At 41.7% G+C, this 19,246-nt stretch overlaps 1 protein-coding gene across 9 annotated transcripts in view; it reads left to right on the forward strand.

The window, feature by feature from the left end:
- Positions 1 to 16,939: 16,939 nt before the first annotated feature.
- Positions 16,940 to 19,246, forward strand: part of GREB1L (GREB1 like retinoic acid receptor coactivator) — a 133,254-nt gene continuing 130,947 nt past the window's right edge. For 7 of the 9 annotated variants that reach the window (XM_015616356.3, XM_015616366.3, XM_033512234.1 and 4 more), the window contains exon 1: positions 16,941 to 17,146. The gene's annotated coding sequence lies outside the window, so the exon portion shown is untranslated. Of the gene's footprint in view, positions 17,147 to 19,246 lie in introns of all 9 variants that reach the window. The other 2 variants (XM_033512235.1, XM_015616405.3) reach the window with 2 other exon arrangements.

Genomic DNA, 19,246 nt, shown 5'->3' on the forward strand with positions numbered 1-19,246 from the left:
TCAGGGATGGATTTTCTTCTGGTGCTCTAATCAGGGAGAGGACTAATTTCTCTGAAGATAATGGAGCAAACCAATACAAGTTAAAAGAGACTCAGACCATAGCTGTAAGAAACACCTATTCCTATCACTTCCTAGGTTTTTGTTGGGGTTTTTTGCTGCAAATACATAAATCTTTGTATTAGCTGACTTCAAAGGCCATGAAGCCCTAATTGTATGTGCAGACTACTAATGCAGTGCGCTGCTGATGCATAAAGCACACATAGATAGTATACAAATACACTCGGGCAGGGCTTAAATTTAGCTTTAACCACACAAAAGATATCTTTATAACTAAGAATGATGGGAAGAAAGATCTCATTGCAGACCAGATGAACAACTCATTTTTTCACTAATCCTGGATTTGGCTGACCTGACTTAAATGTGTCCTAAAACATTTCTCAGTGCTTTGGAAATTACATCAACATACTTTGGTTGGAGATGCCAGAGCTAGAAAAAAAAAGGGGGGTTCTATTTTTAAAATTCTGCTGTTCCTTTTTAAAATAGATCAGTGAAGCATAACTTTTCCTATAGCTGTAATTTTTCAAGCTAAGCAAACTGCAGTAATTTCAAAAGCAGTGGGAACAAGGGGTCACTTGGGGCCAGACAGAAAAAAAAATTAACTCTTTGCTCTTTTCCAAAACAAGTTTTTGTCATGTTAATATTGTTGAAAAAATCAGCTTATAAATGAAAAAGCAAGCATTTCCTTGCAAGAAAACACAAACTGAAAAAAGTATGTAGCAATAGTGATTTCAGAGCTGTACAAGAACATTAATGAAGGAAGAGAAACAACAAGGGGAGTTCAGCTATGCATTTTCTCAGTACCTATCACTAGAGCTGGACTGGATTTTGCTTAATGACATCTGTCACTGACAGCTGCTGTCATCAGGAGACTGCCAGGAGCTACACTTTTCAGCAGCAGGAGGCTATCAGCCATGGCAGTGTACAAGCTTTTCATGACATTGCCTTCAGTGGTGAGAGCTCCAAAGCTTTTCCCTAATAACACTGCTGAAAGTGTTCCGTTTAGAGGGGAAGAAAGCTGTGTTACAGCAGCATGACCTGACTCTCTTGAAAATTTAACAGGAATAGTATATAGATCCTTGTTTCATGATTGTTTTGTATCAGACAGCTAGAATTTAATGAACTAGTGTTTTAGATGATTTTTAGATGTTACATTTTATACAAATGTACAAATAAACCCAAAACACTGAAAAACTCAAGCACAGGTAGATAGGCTATCTTTGCCATTAAGGTGTCTTTAGCAAAAGGATGCCCTCCCCCCAGCCCAAATTCACACCTTTGAGCTCTGGCCATCTCACAGATAAGATCCCTAGGAGTAAAACTCCATCTTTACTTAACCTGCCATTTGTAGCTCAAGTTTCCTGATTTCAACTGGGGCTCCACTCATATTTATATAGAAGTTATTTGCCATCCTGCTGGCAAGTCATAGGGTAGATGATTCTTTTCCCCCAGTACTTTTCAAGTATGGGAATGGGGGTTAAAAACCTATTGGCTTCCCAAGCGGCTTCCAATGGGGTAATGATAGCTTAGCACTGGAAAGGATTGGCCTCTGTAGTTTGAGAACCAAACTGGGGAAGCTAGGATAGCTGTTCAGGCTTTGAAAACACCAGCTATCTTCTGTTTGTTTGTATCTACATTTGCATTGGGATAAACAGCTCTCAGCAGAAGAAAATGCAATTTGTTTAAGTATTTCAGCCAAAGAAAAGCAATTATAAAAATAAGGCCCTCCTTTCCTGACCTTCAAAGCATTTGTTAGTGTCAATAACTAGGACCTGAGACCAAGTCCCAAGGCTTAAATCTCTTCTGAGTCAGCTTGACACTTAAGAAGTATACTATTATGCATTAGACATTGTTACAAACACTTTCTAGTTAGAGCTTTTTTTTGTCCCATCGACTAAGGAATAGTCACAATGATGTTGTAGACTCCCTCCTTGAGAAATGAGCTGCTTCATGCTGCAATTGCAGAGTGTGATCAGTGGATAGACAGCACACCAATGAATCTTCAGTCACAAGTAATCCACGCAGCTCAGTAGCACACTCTGAAACATCTACAGCTCCTCACTTCTCAGGAATTGTGTTGCCTTAATAAATCACATCAAAAATATTTAATGGTATTTTAACTACACTGAGCATGCATTGTTTATAGGAAATTAAAAAAAACAAAAACCAAAAAACTCAAAACCAGATGTAAGGATTTAAAGTAAAAAATACTTGGTGATCTAAAAGTGTATACCAGGAAGGTAAACCCTGTAGCTACAACACACAGTAGCTTCTGATACTGGCACTGACAAAACAAAAAAGGGAGCCTTCTCCAATGTAACAAAGATTTCCATGAGTTCATCAAAATATACAGAACTCTTTGACCAAAAGTCTCTTTTCTATAAAAAAATGTCTGCCGTATATAAGCTATTATAAAGAATAAATTTTAAGGGCTTAATCAAATAAGTTTATTTTATGAAAGATACATTTCTGCTTATAAAGAATTTTCATAAAATTTCTTTATAAGCAGAGATTGAATAGTGTAATATAAAGGTTAATTGTTTGTTTTGTGTCTGTTAGTGAAAAAGGTCTCCCATTAAAAGAATAAAAAAAGCGCCTTCATCATTTTTTCTTTCTTCTACTTCTCTATATTTCTCTATAAGTTTTCTGTATTTTCATTTTTGCATTTTGTTTCTAAAAGGCAGCTTTAATATTGGGCCAAAATTACACTTGCGAACAACCCAAATTGGTGCAATCAAGTGGCTCAATGCAGACTGTTGTGTTCAAAGACAACAGATGGATCCTACATGAAACACTTCCCTGAAAATCCAGTCACCTCAGGCAATGGCTATTTTGAATTTTATAACCTAAATAGTGCCAGACCAGCAGTCAGATGAGAAATATGTAAAGAAAAAAAAAGAAGATATTTTAAGGAGCTGTAGTGTGGAGGCACAGTAAATTTGGGGCTAGAACTTCCAGTATCAGATCAGAAGTTGGCTGGCAGTTGCATACTGTAAAACATTTTGGAAAAAAAAACAACCTCACGTTTTTAGCTGGATTCTGTTTGAAACAATCTTAACTCTGTGCAGGTGGCGCTTGGGCTCGTATTGGTACTGTCAGAACAAATGTCATCAGCCAGTCCTCAGCTTCTTGTTATTTTGTCATCTGCAGGTTGGTGTTGCAAGTCAGTGTCCTTCAATTTCAGATTCAAGTCAGAATCTAATCATCTCTGTACTGCAGCCATTTCCATAATTTGACACAGATATCTTGCATGTTCTTTTGACTTCTCCTTTTGCATCCACCCTTTGCCTCCCTCCTCATATGCTGGAGAAACTGAAGAAACTCAGGATGATCTCAGGGACAGAGATGGGTTTCTATCTGTAAAGAGGCACACTATGAGTCACATGCACTGTTTGTATTTCCCTAGCCCTGTCTGCCAAAATTCAACCTGGTCCCAGGTTGTCAGCATACATCATGATAAAGTTTACAATGCCATTTCTATGTGGATATCACAGGATAGACACTAAAGAGAAGTGGAGCAATGCAGGGACTTTTGAAGTGTGACTACAAGAAAGGAACAGATGACTTGATGCAACAGGATGCTGCTGATTCCTGAGGTGACAAGCTCATCCAAAGAAAGTGGGTACAATGGAAACTTGAGGGCAGATTTCAAACTGAAGCTTTGAGCCCAAATGCTCTTTTATCAGAAAAAAAAAAAAAAAAAAGGATTCAAGGATTGTGAGGGGACTGTCCTATGGGCAACAGTCGAAGGGTACATGGGTAGATAGGTAGTACCTTCTCTGTCCTTGGGTGTTGTTTCCAGGAGAATGTCAAAATGAAAAAAAAAAAAATTGGAAAAAAAAAAAAAATAACCTGCCTTTGGCCCAAGTAAAGAAGCCACTATGAGAGCTCTTTTCTGCTTGCATTTTTGTTGTTTGTTTGTTTTATTTCTTTTATGGGGTGCTTCAGTTTTCTGGGCACGTCTCCAAGGGTTGTGTGCTTTGCCAAGCAGCAGCTTCACATTCTCAGGCAGGCAACATCCTGGTTCCACCCTATCCTGAATGGGTGTGCTCACACACCCTCATCTACCGTCAAGAACGCTTTATTTCAGACAGATGTCTGGTGAAGAGAAGTTAGACTAAATCTGCATTTCTCCCATGAACTGGCCTTATTTTCTGTACCAGCACCTATAAATATGAGCTGTAGCTTGACATAGCAGTATTGCATCCTTTGGAGAGATCCCAGAAGAAGAGATACGCCGTGAGACGTGCACAGGCTCTTTCCACAGTCAGGTTCACAATGTCTCCTCAGGCATCATTTGCTGTTGGTGCACTGTGGCGTAGTTTGACTTGAGTGACAAGGGACTTCAACTGATTAGAAACTACATCGATCACTGTCACATTCTCCAGCAGGGCAGAGGTTTCACCTACGGACCATCACCCAGAGACATTTACTATCTCCAGGCTGGCCCAGACAGGGAAGGAAAAAAAAACCAGAAATGTGGCTTCTAAACAGAAAGTAAAATAGTTACTTATCTGCGTAGTAGACGAGAACTGCTTAAATTTTACAATACTGTCCCGGAACAGGGATGTATAATTCAAGGGAAAGATGATAAATCCACACGTGTAAAAGCCAGGGAGTCGGAGAAGGCAGCTGGGGTGACAAGGGGAGGGCTCAGCCCAACAAGCACGCACGTCCTCCCCGGCGCAGAGCTCTGTTCCCGGACAGCCATGGGCAGCGGCAGCCTCGCTCCCGCAGGCCCCGCTGCCAAGGAAGGGAGAGAACAGCCAGCTTGTTCAGGGGAACGAAGGTTACCCCGGTGGGTGCCGCGGACCCCCATTCCCCGGCGGCGGCGGCGGCGGCGGGCCGGGCCTGGCTCCCCGCGCTCTCTGGGCCGCTGGGCGGCAGTGCGGCAGCGCGGGCCCGGCCCCGCGCCGTGAGGGGGCTTGTTTGCTCGCGAGGCACTGGCGCCTGTGGGAAGCTGTGAAAATTTTATGTGTGTGTGTGTATATATATATTTATATGTGGTGAAAAAAAATAATTTGAAAAGTGATTTTAAAAGGTGGCTTAGGCACAGAGGGAAGGTTCCGTGGGAGGATGACGTCCGTGGCGCTACTTGCGGACGGCTGCGAATCCCGGATCCCGGTGGCCCTGTCCCTTTTCCCCCCGGGAGCCCGGCCCACCGCCGATGCATCTCCCCGGATCCCGAGGGTACTGGAAGCACGTTCTCGTGTGTCTCCCACGCTGAGGCAGTGCCGATACTGGAGGGTTTGTCGGGACACAGTGACGGGCGGCACGCAGCCAGGAGAGGCGGCTGCCATGGAGCTCCACAGAAGGGCAAGGACGCCGCAGAGATGAAGGGCAGCATAAATACAGATAACAAATATTTCAGAAGAAGGCTTCTCTAAAATTATAGTAACAAAGGGATTTTAATAATGTATTAACTGATATATGGGGACAGTATATAAATGGTAGCAGTGACAGAGGAAGGGATGAAGCTTCAACCAACTTAACTGTGCTCCAGTAGGAAATACATCGAGGGGATTTGTCAGGAGTCTGCCTCAGTTTTGACTCAAGTTTCCCCGGGGATTTTTGCCTATGCACAATATAAACCAAACAAAGATTTTCAATGGACCTGTTCTGGGAATTTCAATGACTACCTCAGTTCTGCATCTGGGAGACAAAACAAGTGTAGTCCCTTGCTGTGGGGGAAGAGTAGGCATGTCAAAACTCTCAGAAAAAACAGCCACTGATACCAGATATTCTATCAGCAGAAAATGTGTCAGCACCCCAGAACTTCCTAAGAGCTGGCAGAAGCTTGTCATTAAAACTCACTTTCAGAAGACCTGGAAATCCAGGGGACATCCAGGGGGTTGAAAAAAAATCCATACTGAAGCAGTATTTTGAAAGATACATGGAATAACCCAGTCAATTCAGGCAGTGAATTTCTGTCCACCCCGACATTGCCTGGATTCTTCTCGCCTGATGGAAGTCCATAGCCTGAAAGGTGTGCTGCCCAAAATGACTGTTTTAATAAATACCAAGATAAAAGAAAGTATGTTATTTATACTAAGTGACATGCATTTACAGAAAGCAGATTTTGCTGAGATAATCTGGTACCTTTCTCAGAAGAGTAAGGCATTTTCATATAAAGCTGCTAGAGGCATTAGGCTTTAGTTTTCTGCAGCTCTTTGATGGAGAGGTTACAGTATATCAGTATATCAGTTCACAATCCAATGGTTAACTCTATCAGTAGTCTTAATGTTAAACAATCATTGTTCAGTATCATTCATTGTTCAGGGGTGGTAACTAGTGAAACTCCACCTAGATTGTCTCCTGGCCATTTTCCATTTTGATCTGTGGTACAGAGAAAAACCATAAACCCATCGCATGGCAACAGACCAGTGGAACAGAAACGAAAATAGGCCACTGATGTAATCAAGTGGTAAACAAAAAGCAAGCATATAATATGATACCTTATTACAGGTAAACATACATCTATATATCTAAGACAGAGAATGAAGGCCACAAAATGAAGATGGAAAATTATACTTTGAAGCAATGGCTCTGGAAAAGACTCACAAAAGAGGGACACAGCAACTGAACGGAAACTCCCACTGAAAGAGGACCTAAAGGGATAAAAAAATCTTTAGATGTACAGGCAAGTGAGTTCTTGAGTTGGGCTAAGGAAGATTTTGAGATTTGTTATGAATCTTGCCATTATGCTGAAATGTTGGGTCTAGTTCTCCTGTGCTTGGGTCTGGGAGGATGTTGTCACATTAGTGAGGGAAGAGGTCAGTGTCATTTTGCTATGTTAGACCCAAAGCACACATTAAGCAGCTCCTAATGGTTCAGGGACTTCTCTTACAGAAAAGAAAATGGTGTAATAGAGCAAACAGAATGCTGACATTTGTGAAAGCTTTTTCTGCCTGAAAGATTGATTTCTGGTTCTTATCAAGTATAACTTTCCTGGAACTGAAACCATTCAATACAACTGAATTTTTCTCCTAGGTAGAAGTAAATACCTTTGAGGTCAAGCTTTCCAGCTTCTACCTGTGACTTGGAACAAAATTATGTCCCATAGGATAGTTATCTGAAACAGTAAAAACCTTATGGGCTTCTGAGGAGAAATGTAAGACTATTTCTTTTACTAGACTTCTGAAAATATGAAATTAAATGATAGAATCATAGAATCGTAAAGGTTGGAAAAGACCGCTAAGATAATTTAGTAAAACCATCAGCCCAGCACTTTCAAGTCTGCCATCATTCTTTTTGCAAAAGTTTCCTCAACCTCAAGCACCCTTTCCTCTGCCCTCATATTTTGCTGTTGGACTGGTTTTGCAGAGAGCAGCCAACATCAACACTTGCCTGTGTCCCTGTGTGTGAGGACTTATGTATTTCCAAGTTGCCTTCATCTTAACACTTCACCACTGTGTTATTTCTTTTATTTTAGTTATAGCAGCACAGTGTAGTTTTAGCTAGGAAGCTAAAAGTGCCTAAAAGTGTCCTTTCTTTTTTACTGAGTCACTGTGCAGTTGTTTACTGATGATAGAAAAAAGGGACAACTGGAGAGCACCTGCTCCAACCCCCTGCTCAGGACAGTGCCGATTTAACACATGCTACTTTGTGTCTTTTCCAGTCATTTGTAGATATGCCAAGGTAGGAGATTCCTCAGTCCCTCCAGGTAACCAGGTAGTTTGATAGCACGGGGTTTTTCTCCCTAATGTTGTCATGGAATTTACATTCTTGTTCCCTGATAGGCAAGTAAGTGACAACTGGTGTTTACAGGGAAGGCAGTATGCTTGATGGTGATCTGATGAAGGAAACATGCAGGGAGGTGGCATTTACATTCTTCAGCTTGCTCTTGGTCTTAGTGGTTGCTCAGCAACTTGTCTTCAGTGAAACCAGATAAAATTTGAGTAGCAACATTGTTCTCCCAGTCAGTGGGCAGTTAAAGGACCAGGTAGTTGACCAGTGTTTGATGAAGTCAAAGCAGAGTCTGTTTCAACCAATGCTTCAATGAGCATTGTGTTTACCTGCCTCCATTTCATGTCCATGTTCTCATGCCAGTTTTAGTGATTTCTGGTTCCCTCCTTAGTTGCATCTCTTGAAAGATTTTATAAACTATTCCTAATACCTGTCTGTTTTCAGCTCTGACTTGCTGACAGCACTGATCTTCTTCCTCGAGTCTTCACCTCACAAGTGATATGCTTTTTCTCCTACCCTCAACTTAATTTGGAATTGAAAATTTTAAAGTCTTGCAATTTTACATAATGTTCATGCTCCTGGTGCTGATGCTTACAGTAGATGTAGACAGCACCAAAACATCAAGAGCATAGCATCTGGCAACACTAAGAGTTGCCACCACAGCTGGAGCCACCGTCTGTAAGACATCACAGCTCATTTGGTAGTTTAGGTGAAGTGTGACTCTCAGGCACTCTCTTGAGGGGGTTCCTGCTGAGAGAGACAACAGTATGCCTAATTTTAATTTGAGGGTGTCAAAACCCAAGAAAATCTTTGGACTTTCAACTACAAAATGTTATGTAAAACTGAACTTATGAGGAAAACCTTCCTCACAGGCTAGGGAAAATAAAACAAACAAACAAACCCCCAAACCAAACAAGACAAAAACAAAAGCTCATTCAGCTAACCAACCAAAAAGCAGAGGAGGGCAGGGATATAAAATAAATGCATAGATTGCTAAATGCCATGAGTGAACATACTAAGAGGCTTAAATGACATTTTGTTAACTCAGTTGAACAAAAACTCTTTTTAAACAAACTGGAAAACCCAGAGGAATTTGTTTTGCATAACCTTGATCTGGCCTTTCTCTGGAGCTACTGGAACATGGGCCATTCTATACAATAAACACATAATAAGGGAAATTAATAGAGATTAACCCACAGCATAAATAAATTCATGCTTTGTAGCCCTCAGGATTTTCTTGCTCGATTTGGCTGACTGGACAGCAGCTCTTTTTGGAACTCTTTCTTACAGCAGAGCAAGCAAGCAGGTTTCCTTCCCTGCAGACAGCAATCACAGTCTTGTCTGTTTCACTATCAGAAGGTATCAAGAAATCGGTACAAAAAAGCAATATGTAAATAAAACATGACCTGAAACTACATGTTGCAGTTATGAGTATCCAAACATGTTTGAGCTGGGACTGAGTGCCATAGATTGGCTGTTGTGGACTCCAGGGCAAAGCCATGCAGGAAGTTAGTGCAGCAGCCTTCCCTGCTGGCTAAACCACATACAAATCTCATCCCAGATTGCTTTCAAAATGCTAGTAGGGACTCTCCACCAATTCTCCTTCGCTGATGCCAAGAGAAGACCCACAGAAATCCAAAAGCTCTACAGCAAATAGTTAGCAAAGGTAACAAACTCACTGTGTATTTTTTAGTACCCTTAGTGCTTGAGAGATGGTGATACAGTACAAGACAGAAAATTACACTAATTTAATGAAACAGCTGATTTCCCTGAAACACAGATGAATCTAACTCAGTAGATTCAATAATTTGGTGAGACATTAAATTAAATTAATCTCCCATGAAAGTTACACACAGAGAAAGAGAAATAAAAAGATGTATAGTTGGACAAAAGTATTTGTAATTGTAATTCACATACAAATTTCTTTTTGCAATGAGATTTGTAGGCATATAGATACTGCAGCATTTAACTTGGTTTGTTTTCTTTTTCTCTTTTGTTGGAGAAACAGGAGAAACAGCTGGGAGATGAGTAACCAAAGTATTCTGTGTCTGCACACCTGCAGAGTGCAGGTTGAGACACCACAGTGTCAAGACCTTGGAATCTGCCCAAGAGAGAGATGGTGGGTATCCAGCATGTTTCTGAAGCTCTGTGGGAAACCTTCACTGTGGAAAACTCAGCTGCTGGCAGGTCACACCCCATGGCACACACCCATTTTCTTTCTGTGCTTCAGGAGAATTGAGCCAAGCTGTCTCTACATTCACATATCTCTGTAAATTTTTCTGGAGAAGATGGAGATTTTAAAGATATGGGAGTAGATACCTGTGTAGGCTTAGATGTATGCCTCTACAAGACTAAGACAGCATTTGAGCCAGTTAAGATACAGTGAATGCTGGACTGAGTTCCCTTACCAGCTAAGCTTTTCATTAGCATAAAGTCTGGTCTACCATGATGTGTGTGGAGCCAGTAGGAAAACTGGGAGAGGAGCGAGTTACTGTTGCTTCTGGCAGCTGCACAAGCCCAGGAATTTTACCATAGGCTGCTTTAAGTAGGAACTTTTTCTGTGTAAAGGGAACAGTGACAAACCCATGAATAGTTAGGGCTTGTGCAGTCTTATCTACCTCACCTTAAAAGTATTTTCCATTTGTAAGAACCCCAAAAGCTCAAACACATCTGTGACTTTCTGGCAAAAACAAAACAAAGTCACAAACCAAGATGAAAATTTGATACCCTAGATAGATAAACCTCATAGACTGTAGGCAGTGGAAAACACTAAAAATTCCTTGCACTACAAACACTACACTTAGGCCATGGGTGACACTCCACTAAAGACACAGGTGCTATAATTGTAAGATGACTGTTTTTCACCTCTAAATTAACAATTTCTGTGTTTTGACTCCAGTATGGATTCAGGGCCATTTTCTCTGCTATTGTTAACATACTTGTAGTTCATAAGCAGCACCTCTTATGCAGTGCAAATATTTGTTTAAGAAAAAGGCAGCAAAAATAAAGTAGCAAAGGAACTAATTTCCAAAAATTTGCCATTTCCCAGCTGGATTCAGAATAAATATCCCAACAAATATTAATCAACACTAACGAGGCCAAGTTGAATGGAGCTCTGAGCAACCTGGTCTAGTGGAAGTTGCCCCTGCCAATGGCAGATGATCTTTAATGTCCCTTTCAACCCAAACCATTCTATGATTCTTTACCAACTTTGCTGAGAGTCACTTCTCTTACTGATAACAACTACAGGAAACCTTGGAAATTTGGAATTTAAAAAACTAACCATTGAGCTTTACTCTTCAAACCATGCCAATGCCATGAAAAACACCCCACTCTGTAAGCTCTAAATGTAAGCTTATATAAAACTGCAATTTATCTTTTTGCAGTGTATGACTAACTAGCCAGGGGACTCACAGCCAACCTGTGAGTAGTTCTGTTGTGCAAGTCAAATGGTGAACAACAGGGAGAAATTTTTTTATATCCCTGTGGTAAATGATCAATTAACCCCAAGGAGACAGTCTGCATTCCCCTAGTATTTGTGGTGTGTAGGTTCATAGTCTAACCTAGGTCTCTAAACTCTCTCAAACGTCAATGAGAACAAGAGAAGAGGGATTGCCTTTTGAAGGTGTACATATAAGAATGGGATGAAACTGCCAAGACATTTTCACTGTCTATAAATAAAGATAGATTAGATCTCAAGTTTTATACTTCTAAAAGTTAGGCAAGACTGCCTCCTCTGTAAGTAAGCCCTATTTAAAAGGATTATTTCACTCTAGCCTATAAAATAATTTGATTAGATTAGATGTGTTTGGCAATGGAGATGTGTCAATTAGGAGTAATGGATCTAAGTTTCAGTAGTGCCTCTGAAAGAGCAACCCATTGTGAAAAATCCAGAGCAGACTGGAGTACTTTATAGAATAGTCAGTATTATGCATACCTTTTCCATTTTGTTGAGATTGCTTTTCATATGGTCTTGCACTTTGAAAACATTTAGACAATAGGCAGTATTACTTTTTATTACATACAATTAGCTAAGTAGCCTTGGCAAAATTGTTTTTTTTTAAATTAGTATTTCCTGATGAAGAAAAGACTAATCTATATCTAGATATCCCTGGGGGAAAAACGAGTGTTTGATCTATGGGCCTCATGAGTATACTAACCATGCATTCAAAGATACATGAAAATTCTTTATAATGTAGTTAAAATGAACAAATGCAACTACAATCAGAAAACACTTCTTGAATAATTTCAAGCAGTCACCATGCTTTTAATTTCCCTTTTAAAACTGATGGTAGTATTGATAACATTTTGTTGTATAGTAAAAAATCTGTATCTTCTCACTGAAAGAGGTCAAAATGGATTGTGTTAATCACATGGTGTATAAAAAACAGGATAAATCCAAAAACCTGAATTCACACTATGTGATCCAGTTTACTCAGCTACATTCTAAAGTAATACACAAATTAGGTAATAAAAATGATTCCTTGATCAACAGCTAAAAAAAATGATTCACTGAAAGATCAGTGAATTGTGGAAGTGAAATATGACATCAAAATTTGTGTAAAAAAAGAAGAAAACATAAAAACTATGTAGACAGTCAGTTTTGACAAGTGCTCATTTACAGAATTTTCCCTAACTGAGAACATACTTTTTTGCAGTACATGTGGTAGGTAGTACCAAAAAGGGGTAGTCCTTTTCCACTGTCTTACCTGAAACAAAATTATTTAGAAAATTATGAAGAGACACACTGTCTCTCATGAGCGCATTTTCCCTTTAGCTGGAATCCAGGCTACTGTTAAGGACAGGCTTCCTAGCATAGGAAATGGCATCCTGCCATGCCTTTCATGATGGATGCTGTACAATTACCAATTTGTAAATCTGCAATACCAAATATTTTATAGAAGCTTCTAAAAAATGGAGACTCCGCTACAGTTTCTAGAGTCAGTGTGACTAAGATCTAAGTGAATAATTCCAGGACTTTTCTACAGCCATCCTTTTCTTTTTGTGAAGTGATTATCTCATTAACAGTCGTCATTCTAAATGACCTAAAATCCTATTAAAATAAAAAAGGGATAGAAAGTGTATGCCTGTCACTATGTACTAGTGCTGAATTTCCAGAAAAGCCTGATGATAAGTTGCTCAATTTGTATGGAGTGAGTAATGGAAAGATAAAGCAAGTATATCCTTACTAGTTATAAGAAACACTCTTGTCTCTTTCATCTTGCTGTGCACTATCAATCTTTTTTGGTAGGAGGTGTGCTAAATCTTCACGCTAAAAATATGGATGCCAAAATATGGATTTTAAAAACATTTCCATGAAATAATAGTGATAAGGAAGCCTAGATATGATGACTTGGAATTGGAATTACAGCAGTGTCTGAGTATCAGATCTGAATTCAGTTTAGCTCTGCCCTCAGACTGTCTGCATTAATGACATCCAGTTTTATGTACTTTCATTACCCATCTCCATCTCATGCTTTCTATTTCATGCTATCCACCTGTTTCACCCATTTAGAATGAATGTTTTTGAGGGAATAGCTCATTTCATAGATGATGTTAAATAGACCCAATAGTATCAGTCCTAATCCTAATTACGATATTACAATTAAGGAAAGGATAATTCACATCAAAATAATAAAGGGGTAAAGTATGAACCTTAAAAAATCACTGGTGATTCATACAGAAGGACAGAAGTTATTTAGTAGGTTCAAACCAGAGTTACCCATCAGGATGGTGGGATTCACTTTAGCCCCAAAAAAGAAATCAGAGCAAAACCTGCAATTGGATTTTAACAATGACAACACCAGGTCTGTGGAATTCAGACACTTCATTCAGGCAAAATTTAATATCAAAGGTTTCATACGCTGGGTCAACTAAAACATTGATATTAAAATAGGATAGAGTGGGTTTAGTATGTGTGAAATCAATAGTTCACAAATAAACAGAAATGAAAGCAGAGAGTTCTCTCTTGGGTGACTATTTGTTTATTTCTTTGTGTTTTTTGAAACCTAATTCCTGAAGTTGGATACATCAGATTATCAGTGAATATTTAAATATAACAGGCATGACAACAATAAACACAAGCTGCAGTTCAGAGAATGATCTAAAATGAACTTAAAACCTTTGCTTGTAGGATTGAGAGAAAAGGTTGAAATCTGTTGAAAGTTTGCCTTTATGGCTTGGAAGAGGGAAATGGACTTCCAGAGCACTTATTAAAGGACCTTATCCCTATTGCTGTCAAACCCAGCAAATATGAAGAAAGTGAAGAGACTTTCACATACATGCAGAGTGAAACAATATACAATGAAGGCTCAGATCTGAATGATACCTATCAACTTGTTAAGTTCCACAGCGCAGTGGCCCATCAATCTTTGCACAAAGTATAGTATCATAGAGTGTTGTTATACAGTAGTCCTTTACAACAGAATAAAGATGATGGTATCTTGTGAGTATGAAAATGACCAAAACTCAACCTGCGATAGACAAGTTCTTCTATGTTGCCTAGTCAGCAATCAGGAAATGCTGTTTGCTAAACAGGGTGGTTTTTTTGATGCTGCCTCTTTACCTCAGTATTAATTGACCTTGATTCCCAAAGTGAGTCACTAATTGCTGTGTGACTGTATTTCTGCTGTCAATAATTCCAAATGATTGACTTCAATTTCTCACTGCTCAAAGTTATGCTTTCTTGTTCACTCAAATGTCCTTTCGTTCTTGATGCCATCATGTTCCCCAAAGTGTGTGGTCTCTCCTTTATTTCACTCCAGCAGCTGCTTTGGCATTCTGAGTCTTCTGTTTCAGATACATGAGTGGCTCTGCACATTTGTGTTGTGAATATCATGGCTTCAAACCCTGAAAGACTTTTATGTCCCAAAATGTTCTCATTGCAGATTTTATCCTGCCATCTGATGTGCAATATGGCCCACAGATGGTACAGATGAAACCACCCTACAAGCTGTAAATGTTGATAGTCAAAATAAAAAGTTAGAAGAAAACATATAATTAATGTCTCTTCAAAAAAGCAAAACAAAAATAAGTCCAAATAGGAAAAGAGTTACTGCATTAAAGCTACCAGAATAATTCTCCCTCATTCAGTATATATCTCTAATTAAATTCAAACACAAATTTCAAGGAAAATCTAGACTGCAATTACTAGGATCAATTTAGATATAATTAAGTAATCGAAGTTATCATATGTGATAGCATAGTATTATACAGGCACCTTGATACACTTTCAAATCTTTCACAAACCATTAACAGCAATAATAGCTACTGCCTAAATATGTTCAGAGCTACATGGCAACATTATCTCAAGAGAACTGACAGTGACATTATTTAATTCCATTATATTTGTGTATAGTATCAATAGCACAGTTGACATACACAGCATAAAAATGTATCACTTAGAATTGGCATAGTGACAGAGTTTGATCCTAAAGCCTGTTCTGATTTGGTAAATCATCTTAAACTCTGATTCAACTAAATTTTTAGCTACCTGTTGTTATTAGCAACTTTACAAATACAGAGATACCAATATGTTTAGGCTAATGGAGGTAGCATGTCTTCAGGTAATCCATGGCAGAAACCCAGCTATAAGCAATTCAAGCATGTGAATAGCCCTCTCAAAGACAACTGATGTAGCTATTCACATAAAATATGCATGAAATCAGAATCAAAGTAGCCAGTGAACAACCCAGTTGCAAAGCATTATTTGGGACGTGCCTTGGTTTTGAACTTTATATGAATATAGCCTTTTTCTGCATTAATCAGACTCTTGGCTATAGCCATGAGCTCCAGAACATCCTTACATTTATTCTCCTGATAGTTGTTCTCATTTCTGGACCATGCAGCATTTTTGCAGTGCACACTGTTGGTATGCCACCTCTACATCCTCCAAGGGGTGTGGACACCTTTTCACTTTTTTTGATGGGAATGATACTGGAACTTAGTGTTTTAACCAACGAGTACAAAAGAAAAGGATGTGACAAGACACTGGACTTCTTTTTGTCTATGTTACACTGCAGCAGGTTCCTGTCAAAGAAAACGAACAGACAACACTACTGCATTTTTGTCACTATACTTTTTGTTTCTCGGATGTTGAGGCAGAAAGATAAAACACTGCATAGGATTGAGCCTTATGGGTCCCAAGAGATGAGAAAGACTTTTTTAAAAGCTCTCAAGAAATATGTCCTGTGAAAAGCGAAAAGGGAGAGGGTTCGTATGCTTGCTTAATCAATTCAAGGCAAAAGGAAGGAAATGCAAAATAATTTTTTCCCCAGTTCAATGGGTATTTACCCTCAGAGCACCCGGCTATATTTCTAGTCTCCTTCCCTGCTATGTCTGACCTTCATCTTTGTACACACCAAGGATCCAAACCCGCTTCTTCCCCATCCACTTGGATGCAGTTTACAGATCTAAATGTTCCTGATCCTTCTGTTTCCAATCTATACAACACAATATCATTTACAATTAAATATCAGACACCATATCAGTTCAATTTAATATCAGATACAAATATACTCAGAGTGCCCTTCTCCTGTTCACCTCCAGCAATCTCCTATCATGCTAAGTCCCTTCAGCTTCTACTTCAGCACTCCTGGACCAGCTCCATTGCTAACTAAAGGAGGGGTAATCCTCCCACCCAAATTTCAGCTCTGCCCACAGCTCTGACCTGCGTGCACTGCAGGGCCGTCTCTCACAGGGCAGATGGCACTCCCAGTGCCATCTTCTGCCCTAGCGGCCACCGAGCCACGCTGGATACCGGACAGGGTTCTGACACTTCCTGGCTTGACTCCTCTCAGTGCAGGGCTTCGCCCCTTCCCTCACACACTGGAAGTATCCCAGTTCGCTCCGTCGTCACCGAGTCCAAGCCGCTACGTCCCAGGCCTCACTGCTCTCCATCTGCCCCATGCCACAGTAGCGCCCGTTCCATCACCTCAATCCCTGACACAACGTTGGCACCCCTCTCCCAGCCCCGCCGCCCTGGGGCACGGCCAGGGCTGCCGCCGCCGCCGGACACCTCCGCACCTGAGCGCGGCACTCCCGCGGCGACCGTCCGCTCCCGCCACCCGCCGGCCCCCGACCCCTTTCCTCACGCTGACAGAGCAGGAGGGGCGGCACCTGCGGGTCCGCCCCATTCTCCTCCCCTCGCCTCCCCTCCCCTCCTCTCCTCTCGCCGAGAGAGAGAGACCGAGACCCGGAGGGAGGGAGAGAGAGAGGGAGAGACGGTGGCACCGAGGGCGCCGGGAAGGACTGCCTGAGCGCAGTGCTCGGCGTGAGGGGAGGGAGGGGGAAATTAAAAAACAAAAAACAAAGCCCCAGAATTTAAAATATTTAAATTTAAACAAAGAAGTGAGGGAGGTGTAGAAGGAGAGTGCTTCAACTTTTTCTCTCTCTGCCCAGCAAGGTAAGAGAGCGGTGCGGGGCTTTGCTTCGCTTTCTCCCCGGTTTCTGGGAGGGCACAAAGGTAGCGGGATCGGGCGGCGGCGGCGTCTCCGCTCGCCGAGTCGTGTTCGGCGTTGTCACCCCGCGGAGCGCAGCCCGGGGGCGGCGGCGGCGGCGGCGGGGGGCTGCGGGCTGCCAGCGGCACGGCGGGCAGCGCCCGTGTCACCCGCGGGCTGCGGACGCCCTCCCCTCGGTGGGCTCCAGCCCTTTGTTACCGGCGTCTTGGATCGGGGCGAGAGGAATAACCCGAGCGGATGGAGCAAGGCGGAGGTGGGAGAACCTTGGCCGGTGGGGCTACGGGAGCAAAGCAGCCGCTGTGGCCGGGCGGGCGGGCGGCAGCCGAGTCTCGGGACGAAGCGGGCGCGGGGGGTGCAGGTGGCTCAGCCGGGGCGCGGGCGGGCGGCGAGTGCGCGCCCCCGCCCCGCGCTGCCAGGCGGGCGGCCGCCGGCAGAGGGGGCTCGGGCGCCTCGCCCTCCGCGCCCGCGGGAGGCTGCGCCCGGGGCGGCAGCGCCGGCTGCGGGTGGCCCGCGGGACGGGGGTGTTTGGGAGCACTTCTGCACATGTGCAGGACGGGTTTGAAGAGGGAGGGGAGGACAGGGCGCCGGGCCCCCTTCGCGGCGGCGAGGGGATATCGCCGTGGCGGAGGGACGCCTGTGTCGCCGGGAGACGCGGCGGCCCCGACGCGCGGTGGCGGCCGCGCTGTCCCGAGGGCCGTGTCACCGGCTGCCCGTCCGTGAAGCTTCCACCGCGGGGGCAGCTGGCCGACACGGTTCCTTTGGTGTTGGGAAGTAAAGGTAAAACGGGAAAAAAGCGGCTGGGATGAAGGCGGCGGCGGCTCCCCGCGGCAGCTGACAGATGTACACAGGGGTCTTTAGGTACCGCCGGGTCCGGCCCTTCCCTCCCAGCGCTCCCCGAAACCTCCGAAAGACGAAAACTTTGTGTACACCATAGGATTTCGGCCAGCTCAGCGGGTGGGCCAAGCGTTGCTGTTTGTTTAGGCCCCAAGCCTGCAAATATTTATCCACATTCTGAAATTTAGGAATTATCAATGGTTAGATGTGTTTGAAGTGCGGGAGACTCTTTCAGTTACCCCGTGGAAAAATGTTCCCATGTCTGCTGCTTGTCAGTATGTTTGCTTTGAATACGCTGAAGATACGACATTTTTTTGTTTTTTACATTATTCCATTTTCTTTTCTTTGAATTGGTGCTTCTTCAGACTTTTCCACTGAATGGTACTTTAAGTATTTCTGAAATGATGCTTCATAGTCTTCATACTTCATTGATACCTTGTTACAAAGAGCTTTTTAAAAGATGGAAATAAAAAGGCTGCTGAGAAGAAAGTGTTGTGTCTTATTGCCTGACTAGGAATTATGGAAGCTTTATTTTATTTATTTTTACAATTATTACTCTTGTTAGAGAGGTGAAGCAAATAGGTGCAGATATAGTTATACATGTGGTTTCTGAAGTAAAGCTTTAATCACTTTTAAATACTGTAATGCACACCTATGTTTGGTTTTTATTAAGGGATCTGCACCCTAAAGAGAAACAAGGACGGGTCTTATGTTAATTAAAAAATTAGTACATATGTGCTGGTGGATTAAAAAAATCTTTAACCATTTTAAATATTATGCTGTAGAATTTGCTTGTGAGTACAACAAAAGCACTTACGAAGCTGGAGGATTAGCTTGTTAAATACCTCTTTGCAAAGGAATAGGGATTGTGAGAGTATTGTCAGAGCTGCTGAGAAATATTTAGTTATTTGTAATTTTTAACATTGGTGGATTTTACAATACGCATACTTTTTCTCGTATATTCTCCAGTATTCCCAACAAAATGCTTCGGAAAGTGAACAAATAATGCTAAATATGTGCCTGCATGTTTAAATTATTTGGTTCTCAGCCCTGAAGGTTTAATTCAATATCTGTAAATAAAGATAAAAAATTAAGTTTCTATTTTTGCTTACTGTTGGTAGTGTTTGTGTGAAACAATTTTTTTCTAAGGTGTTTAACAGGAAAAAAAATAGCTGTAAGAAACAATTTGTACATACCAGGAATTTTTATTG

Source organism: Parus major, chromosome 2, assembly GCF_001522545.3.
Source record: "Parus major isolate Abel chromosome 2, Parus_major1.1, whole genome shotgun sequence".
Lineage (NCBI taxonomy): Eukaryota > Metazoa > Chordata > Aves > Passeriformes > Paridae > Parus > Parus major.